The following is a 9,866-nucleotide window of genomic DNA, read 5'->3' as shown; positions in this document are numbered from 1 at the left end:
GCCCGCTGCTTTTGTTCACAATTTTTTTCTTTTAATTACTGGGCGTGACTAATTTCCCGATCCGTTAATGGGTCACGCTATACAGTTTGACAAAAGTCATTACCCAGGGACACGGAAGTATTTGTATTCCGGGACTCGGACTGGGCAGGTGGGACTGGCAGAGCTGGGCGTGACCATGACCTACATCTTATAGGACTCAGCGGAAGGCCCTCCTGCCGCCGGTTTCCGTAGTGTAGTGGTTATCACGTTCGCCTAACACGCGAAAGGTCCCCGGTTCGAAACCGGGCGGAAACAGTCTTGGGGTTTTGTCTTTTCTCCCATCTCGAAGAGTTTCTCCCAAATAGTAAATTTGTCCACTTCAACTGTCTGTGTATGTGGCACATCTACAGTGCACACGTTTTATTCGAACTCTTCAAAGGGCTTACAACCCCGTCCTATAAAAAGGCTACACGAGGCGGGAATGCCACGCAGCGGCAAATGAAATACTGGGAAGTGCAGGAAGGAGCTCGGGGAATGTTTTTCCAAGGTTAGAGGGGCGGTCGCAATAGCGCGCACCCCACGGCCGCACCTGGCGCGGCGCACCTGGGGACCCCAACAGCCCGGTGCAGCGCGAGCGCGGAGGCTCCCGCCGGCTCGGGGGGAGGGGTGGATGGAGCCGAAGGACCGGGTCCGGGGAAGCAACGGCCCGGGAAAGCCGCCCGGCACAGCGGTCCCGCCCGCGACGCCCTCCGGGGATCCCGCCGCCGTCGCCCGCGCCGAGGGCCATCGCGGCGTCCGGAACACGACGCCCAGTGAGCGCGGCGAGGCCTCTCCGCCGGGAAGGTTCGCCCCGGCCGGCACCTGCCCCGCCGGGCCTCCGGGTCACCTGTGCCCCGGGCCGCCGGGGCAGCCATGGGTGTGTCTCCCCCCGGGCGCCCCGGGGCGTGCGCAGCGGGCGGGGCCCGTCCGTGCCCGGGCACCGCCCGGCCGGCCCTCACTCTGCCGCCGCCGCTGGGCTGCGGCCCGCGGTGCCCGGCAGCAGGGCCCGAGGGTCTTGGGGGAAAGGCGGCCAGAGCCTCAGAGGAGCGGCCGGCGCGCGGGACGCCGTCCGAGCTCCTGGCGGCAGAGACTCAGCAGAGACCACCGTGGGGTCCCCCCAAACAGTCCGCCCGGAAGAGGGGGTGCACGCTCTTGTACACCTGGCGGGGCACCCTTACACCTGTGACAAGCAACTAATTTCCCTGCTGTTCTGCCAAACGTGGAAGCCAAATAAAGAAAACATCAAAGTGATAAATCAAATTCTCTTTAACGTTTTATATGTCTTAAATGTAGACAAAGCATTCATGACTCAAAGTATAGCCAGTAGTGGTAAAACCCGAGACCGCCTGCATTCTGTAAACAGTGATTAAACGGAACAACTTTAAAATGGAGCTGGAGCTGCTATTTCAGAGCAACTGCCGTGCAGCCTGAGGCCCGGACCCTTCGGGAGTTAAAACCCGGCAAAAAAGCCTTCGGACTGGGCCTAGGCAACCTCCGCTTGTAAAAGATGTGTTAACAAAGATAACAAGAAAGCAATCATTGTGGCTACAGGACTGATGACTACCTGACAGAAAATTAAAAACATTGTTTAGCGTCAACATCTCTATGTGATGTCTCTGCACCAATAGAAATGCCTTCCTTCTGTTGATGTAATTGTTCCCCTTCCCCTTCTCACAAAACCCCTTGCCTTCGTCTCCTAATCCCAACACTCTTCGGGCTTCTGCGCGAAGCAGTGCTCACAAATGGCTATTTTTATTGATCACAAATAAATGTTTGTTGCCTCTCATTTTGCGAAAAGCCTTTTTACCTTTGGTTAACAATTCTAATAACTTGTCCACAAAAATCAATGTCATGCCCATTTCCTTATTTGCTCTTTCATACTTATTTGTATACCTTCTCAGAACGTATAGCTGTACTCACCCAAGGAGGAGGGCCAGGGCCCAGCCATGGATCTTAAAGACTAAAAGGTGTGAAGAGTGAAGAATTCTCAACCCCATTCAGAAGAATTCTCCAAGTTCCCTTGCTAAAACCCCATTTCTTTCCACCACCACCACCCTCAATTTTTAAAAAAATATATTTTATTGATGTTATTACAAAGAGGAAGGGAGAGGGATAGAGAGCTAGAAACATCGATGAGAGAGAATCAATCATCGACCAGCCGCCTCCTGCACAAAGTTGGGATGTGCCCGCAACTGGGACCCTGTACTCCACAGACCCGACGCTCTATCCACTGAGCCAAACCAGTTTCAGCACCCCCTCAATTTTTACCGACTGGTTTGAGATGAGTCAGTACAAACCCCACCTCAGGCTTTGGACTGCCAGAGTGTCTTCTAAACTGCCACCGGCTTCCCTTCCCCCCTTCAAGCTGACTTCCTTGGTGGCCCCAGGACTCTGGGAGGCCAGACTGTCACTCAGGCTTGTCACTCTTCTCCAGGTGGGTTTTGATCTGTGCTCAGCTAATGTGCCTTCTCATCATCTTCCTCGTAAACAAATCCAAAACAACACAACTAACCTCAAAAGTACTCGCTGGGCAAAAAGCTTGTGTGAACCGTATTTCTTTTGGGTCATGCTTAATGCTAACTTGTCATTATTCCTAGGCTGATCTTGTTTCAATAACACCATCATTCTCTTTTTTGAGGCTGAAACTGTAGTTGCTTGCCAATAGAAGATCTTTTCCACCAACCCCTTTGTCCTTTCAGCATCGCCCCAATAATTCAAAAGCATCCTTGTTTTCTGGTGGCAATCACATCCTGGGCCTTGCTGAATTTTCCTGCCCTGGGATACAGGGGGATTTCAGGAATTCGTGTTTGTTTATGTGTTTGTTTTTCAGTGGAGAGTAGAAGACAAGAGCCAAACCTGGGCGCCAGTACAGTAAGCAGGGCCAAAAAGTTCGTCTCCCCACTTCCTTTTATTTTATTTTTTTAATATTTTGTTTAATATATATTATTGATTTTTTTACAGAAAGGGGCCAAGTCTCTACCCTCCTGTTACCTTCTGATAGGCAAGTAAAATAACAAGCAAGGAAACAGGTAAAGGGAGAGGGATAGTTAGAAACATCGATGGGAGAGAAACATCCATCAGCTGCCTCCTGCACACCCCCCACTGGGGATGTGCCCACAACTAAGGTACATGCCCTTGACCGGAATCGAACTCGGGACCCTTCAGTCCGCAGAGGAACGCTCTATCCACTGACCCACACCAATAAGGGCTCCCCACTTCCTATTACCCTGAATTCCCACTGAGGATTCTATTTAATTGTAGCTTTGCTACATTTTTACTTTTTTCCCCCAAATAAATATTATTTTACAGCATCATTACAGAATTTTTTACCGAAATGTTTAACATCTCACTAAAAAGTAATTGTAACATCCTTTGTTTTGTTTTGTTTTGTTTTGAAATAAATATAGATATATTATTGATTTTTTTCTTTTTTTACAGAGAGGAAGGGAGAGGGATAGAGAGTTAGAAACATCGATCAGCTGCCTCCTACCCCCCCCCCCCCCAGGGATGTGCCTGTAACCTAGGACACCACCCCCCATTCCCCCCCCACTGGGGATGTGCCTGCAACCAAGGTACATGCCCTTGACCGGAACTGAAGCTGGGACCCCTCAGTTCCCAGGCCAACACTCTGTCCACTGAGCCAAACTGATTTCAGCATGCAATACTCTTTGTTTTCTTTTTAAACCTTTTTTATTAGGAAATTTAAAGTAGACAGAATGTTATTGTGAAACCTCAACGACCCATCTCCCAGCTTCAACAATTTTCTCTTTCCACCATTCCGTTTTATTAATACCTCTACCTCCACCACCTCCCACACCTTGCTCTTTTCTTTATAGTCCTCAGATTCCACAGATGACCCTTCTGTGGTCATTCTGTTGACCGTCTCCCCTTCCCGCTGCAGGTTCCGGTACTCTGTAGACCTTCAAAGTTTAGGAAATAATACTCAAAGCTACAGATCCCATGAACTGGGCTGTGGTATGGACTAGGCACTTGCAATAAACTATTAAAAGGAAACTTCATCTATTTATTTGTTACATCGCAATAAGAAAGGGGCCAGGTCTCTACCCTCCTGATAGGCAAGTAAGATAACAAGCAAGGAAACAGGTAAATAACAAGAGCGCTATTATGACTGTGAGAAAATTAAAGACGTTGATCTAATAAAGTGGCAAGCGAGCAGACAACAACATTAGAGAGATAGGCCAGGAAAGGTGACAAGAGCTGATGCATGAAGCTAAAGAGCCAGCCTTCCAAAGTATTAGAGAATTGAGTAGGAGGGAGCTCGGTGGGTTCAAGGACAGGAAAGACCAAGGGTTTGGAGGATAAGGAGTCACAGTTACACTCCTTGGCTCTTCATTCTGATTACTCCATCTGTACCATTTGCTGTTTTTCTTAGCAAGTGGATTGAAAAATGAGTGGAGGCCCTCACTGTTTTTGCTCAGTGGTTGGAGCATCAGCCTGCAGACCAAAGGCTCCTGGATTCTATTCCAGTCAAGGGCGCACATGCCTGGGTTTCGAGCTCAATCCTCAGTAGGGGGCGATGCAAGAGGCAGCCAATCAATGATTCTCATCATTGATGTTTCTATCTCTCTCTCCCTTTCCCTTCCTCTATGAAACCAATAGAAATTAAAGAAAAATGAGTGGAGAACACTGGATATACATATTTATTTATTTATTTATTTATTTATTTATTTATTTATTTTATAGAAAGGAAGGGAGAAGGATAGAGAGTTAGAAACATCAATGGGAGAGAAATCAATCAGCTGCCTCTTGCACATCCCCTGGGGATGTGCCCCACAACCAAGGTACATGCCCTTGACCAGAATCAAACCTGGGACCTTTCAGTCCACAGGCCAACGTCCTATCCACTGAGCCAAACCAGTTTTGGCTGTTGGTTGGGAGTTAGAGAAGGGAGTCTGCAGCAACAATCAAGGTTCAGATCCCAACTGAGCAACCTAACCAGTGCCTCCTCCTCGCCCACTGAATGAGGTTCTAATACATAAATCTGTAACTGTCCTTTGAAATGTCTATGAGAATACCACCAGTGGCTCAGATGTTCAAGATGACACTTAATGAAAGGATTCTTTAAAATATCGCTAGTTTATAAGGAAAACAATAATATTTGTAAGTTGGTTTAAAACCGTTAAGAATAACTAGACTTGAACATTTACAACTGCAATGCACTGAATATTCATCACAAAACAAGTGTGCATTCTTTTCCATATTCAAAAATCTCTCTCCTTGCCCTTAGACACTCACTAAACATCTCAAATCACAACACAAAGAGTTTCCCAAAATATCCAGTTATTTTAAGCCAGTTGGTCCTGAACCAGAATGGAGGAGCAGGTCATCTGGGGTCATCTTTTTGGCCACGCTTCCTGTTTGTGCAGCAGCCTTCCAGCAGTAGATTGCTCTGGTTGACATTTTGTCTTCCTCCTTACCCGAAAGTCACATTCCCCAGGACACCAACGTGATTGAGACCTGTCTTTTATCTGGGGGACTTGTACCCTTTAAACCCGTGTGCTGTGATATATTGATAAATGGCAGTAAAATAACGGGGTGAGCGTTTGATGTGGGCTGCGCCATTTCTCCCGAAGTCCGGTAAAGGGGAACCAGGGACTGGTGAAGAAAGACCTGATACTGGCATATTTTTAGACTCATTAGAAATTGGAGATGATATTTTAAAATGAAAATATTCAAGTGGATGGTTGACTAATAATGTATATATAAATTGTATATACTCATTATTGTAAGACCACTCCACAAACTACATGTCGGGACACCAACCAGTAAAAAGTCATTTACAAACTTAAAATCTTACATCTGGTTGAATTCTTCCTGCCCAAGGAAGGAACGTGCAGAGTAAAAAATAACGAAGTAGCCCTTTCCAGTGAGGTTGTGGCTTTGCAGGAGAAGAAAACATGTCTCTGAAGAAACAGGCCTGAGAAGAGAAGAAAAACTACTGCCCTATAACTTTAGATTATGAACTATAAACCAGAGTGATGCTGTGATCGTCAGAATATTTTGTCTGAGTATGCCCCTGTGAGAGGCAAAAGGAGAATTATTTTCCCTGCCAGGCGGTGCCCTGCAGGCCCTGCCATGGGTATCATCTTGCCAGATGGACAGTGAGGAGCCCTGGCAATTTTAAGGGTGTGGGGGAGGAGGGAGTCAGATATTTAGATTTTTTTCTTTTCTTTTCCTTCCTTTTTACTTTTTCTTTTATGTATGTATGTATGTATGTATGTATGTATGTATGTATTTTTTGCTAAAGCAGCTCACTGCTCCCACAGCAGTGGAGAAATAGGCAATCTCATGCATGGCTGATGGGAGGGACTATCAGCTGGCAGGATCCACAACTGGGTGATTTGCCTATTTTTATAAATTATAATAGCATATATACATTGATCCAGTAATCTCACTTCTGGGAATTTGCCCTGCAGATATGAATGCAAAAGTGAAAAATAACAATGGTATATGCTCACTAACTGCAGCATTCATTGTAATAACAAGAGATTGGAAACAACATAAATGTCCATCAGCAGGTGATGTGTTAAACTATTATTCATCTACAACAGAATAGTATGAGGCTGCAAAAAGAGATTGAGGACATTTTATGTCTTGAGATAGGAAGATCTTCAAGCTATAACAAAGCTGTAATTATATTTTTGGGTAAGTAAAGGGAAATAAAATATTTTTTCATCCAAAAACTGTGGAAGAATATGTACATAGTTACCTAGCGAAGAAGGGTAAAAGTTAGACACTTGTCACTGAATATACTTATAAATAGTTCATTTTTTCCCATCCCGAACTGCCTAGCCACTCCTAGCTCCTCAATATTTTCACTTGTCTCAGAATTAAGGACAGTTTCTCAGTGTTCATCCCAGACCTCAGGAATGTGGCTTGATCCTCGTGATTTAGTGACAATGCCATCTTCACTTCTGTGTGCTGAGATCTGGGCATTGCTTTAAACTGTGAGGGAAAGGGCTTGGACACACTGGGATATAATAGATGAGAGGCAGGGTGGGATTTTGGAGATCTAATTTCGGAAAAAATTAGAACTGGATTTAAGCCCCTAATTAACTAGGTGACTTAAAGGCCTTTGAGCATGCTCACCTGCAGAATCAATATAATTGGACCTCAGAACCGAAACAAAAGGAAACTTAAAGCAAGGTGACCGGACGTCTCGCTTTTGGCGGGACAGTCCCGATTTCCAACAATTTGTCCCGCGTCTCGCGGCGTTTTAAAAAAGTCCCGATTTTTTTCGCCGGTACCGGTTTGGCTCAGTGGATAGAGTGTCGGCTTGGGGACTGAAGGGCCCCGGGTCCGATTCCGGTCAAGGGCATGTGCCTTGGTTGCGGGCATATCCCCGGTAGGGGGTGTGCAAGAGGCAGCTGATCGATGACTCTTTCTCATTGATGTTTCTAACTCTCTATCTCTCTCCCTTCCTCTCTGTACAAAAATCAATTAAAAAAAAAGTCCCGGTTTTTGGAAAGAATCTTTTAAATCTTTTGGACTTTTTTAAAACGCCAGGGGACGCGGGACAAATTGTTGAGAATCGGGACTGTCCCGCTAAAAGCGGGACGTCCGGTCACCTTAATTAAAAGGAAACCAAAACAAAAGGACAATTTAAGAGAAAATGGCAGCGGTGTAAGTGGAAGCTACACCGGCATGCTCCGAGGACCAAACTGGCACTACAACTAAAATATAAAACAAACAAAAAACCACCCTGAATAATCCACTTCATGAGGCTTGGGCTTCTCACAGCATGGCCATGAGTTCCAAGGTAGACTTAGCCTTCAGAGTCCCAGAACGTCCCAGCTGCCACATTCAGTTGGCTAAGCAAGTCACATAGCCAGTCCAGGTTCAAGGGGAGGGGAAATAGACTTTCCTCTCGATGGTGGGAAGAGATTACATTGCAGAAAAGCAGACACTATAGCTGATAGGGAGGGACTATAACCTGATAGATAGAGCACCTGAATTAATCTGAAAAGGAATCATATTATTTTAAAATCTTAGAACAGATATACTTATGTGAATAGGGGGTGGTCTCATATGTCCACTTCTGGTATATACCCAAAATAAGTGAAAGCAGGGATTCAAATGAATATTTGTACACCTGAGTTCATAGCAGCATTATTCACAAGCCAAAAGATGGAACCAGCTCACATGTCTATTGAAAGATGAGTGTGTAAACAAAATGTATTATATACATACAATAGATTATTTTTCAGGCTTAAAAGTAAGGAAATTTTGACACATGCTACAAAATGAATGAAACTTGAAGACATTATGCTAAGTGAAATAATCCAGTCACAAATGGACAAATATTGTATGATTTTTCTTATATGAGATCTCTAGAGTAGCCAACAAAAAGTAGAATACCAGGAGCTGGGGGGAAGGAGAGAGTGGGATGCAATTGTTTACTGGGTCCAGAGATTCAGTTAGGGAAGATGTAAAAGTTCTGGAGATGGATTATTGTGATGGTTACACAAAAACGTGAATGTGCTTAAAGCTGCAGAATTGTACACTTAAAAATGGTTAAAATGGCAAATTTAATATGCATATTTTACATAATTTTTAAGAACGAATTTTGTTCACATAAACAGGCTAGATTAATGATCAAGAGTGTAGCCATAAAAAGCCTAAATAAATATTTCACACAGGAAATGTTCATTACAGGATTTCTTTGGTTTCCCGAGGTGTCAAAAGTATGAAGGTTTGAAAACAAAAGTAAACTTGTTCGCCCAACGTGGGGCTCGAACCCACGACCCTGAGATTAAGAGTCTCATGCTCTACCGACTGAGCTAGCCGGGCGAGATAGCGAAAGCTGTCAATATCTCCAGTTAACAATTATTACCTCATCGTGTGATTAGGTCTGCATCTAGCTGGAGGTTTGAAGTTGTGTTCCGTTGGAGTATGATCCGGCTATTAAAAAGCTCTGGGCAGCTTGGAAACTCAAACTTGGAGTCTCTCCTACTTCCGTCAGTTTTCTGCTTGTCCTTTGCCGGGAACCTGCCCTTTTCCATCCCCGTGAAGCTCAAGGTGCGAAGGGAATACGTGCGCAGGACGATGCCACTGGCCCAACCACCCTTTGATTTTTTAAATCTGGAGTTAAAAGGCAGCGTCAGGGAATGGCAGTGGTGAAGACCGCAGCCGACACCTCCAACGTGGGTAAAACGATGGGGGGGGGGGGAGGCGGTGAACACACCATGAAATATATAGGTGACAATCACGTCCAAATATATAGAATTGTATACCTAAAACCTATATAATTTTATTAACCAGTTTCACCCCAATAAATTAAATTAAAAGAATAGAAAACACCAGTAACTGAGGTCGCATTTTTTTAATTTGGGAGATCCAAAGTGAAAAGAAAAAAAAACCGCGCGAGCCCACGCTGGAGATGCCGGGGATCGAACCCGGGGCCTCATACATGCAAAGCATGCGCTCTACCGCTGAGCTACATCCCCCTCTCGCCAGAGCTCTCCTTGCTTCCTCCCTTAGCGGTTTCATTGTGCAGGGCATGTGTACATGCATAGTCTCCGGAGGGCGCGATACCCCAGATATCGCAAACCCCAGCGGGCAGCGTCGCGAGGATTTCCAGGGCTCGCTACTAAATGACTACGGGGCGCAGACCTAGACGGAAGGACGCCCGGGGAGGTCAGGGCTGGGATAAACACCTGGGGGCAGCGGTGGAAAAAAGGAGAAGTCATTTGATGCGATTCCCCAAATAAACTGTGAAGCGAAAATGAAAAAGAAGACTGTGCAGGACGCTGTGCTTATTAAAAAAAAAACACACACACACAAAAGAAAACAGGGAGGAGTGTAGAAAAAATAATACTTGTATAAAA

General features: G+C 45.4%; 3 non-coding genes across 3 annotated transcripts; 1 reads left to right on the top strand and 2 right to left on the bottom strand.

Moving 5' to 3' along the window:
• Positions 1–221: 221 nt before the first annotated feature.
• On the top strand, positions 222–294 carry TRNAV-AAC. The gene has a single exon. It is a non-coding gene; the product is annotated as a tRNA-Val (tRNA).
• Positions 295–8,756: 8,462 nt separating this feature from the next.
• Positions 8,757–8,829, bottom strand: TRNAK-CUU. Its single transcript has one exon. It is a non-coding gene; the product is annotated as a tRNA-Lys (tRNA).
• A 584-nt stretch (positions 8,830–9,413) lies between these two features.
• TRNAA-UGC lies at positions 9,414–9,485 on the bottom strand. Its single transcript has one exon. It is a non-coding gene; the product is annotated as a tRNA-Ala (tRNA).
• Positions 9,486–9,866: the final 381 nt, after the last annotated feature.

This window comes from Pipistrellus kuhlii, unplaced genomic scaffold (assembly GCF_014108245.1).
Source record: "Pipistrellus kuhlii isolate mPipKuh1 unplaced genomic scaffold, mPipKuh1.p scaffold_m20_p_21, whole genome shotgun sequence".
NCBI lineage: Eukaryota > Metazoa > Chordata > Mammalia > Chiroptera > Vespertilionidae > Pipistrellus > Pipistrellus kuhlii.
Note: the sequence above shows the minus strand (reverse complement) of the source record. Positions and strands in the feature narration are given on the sequence as shown.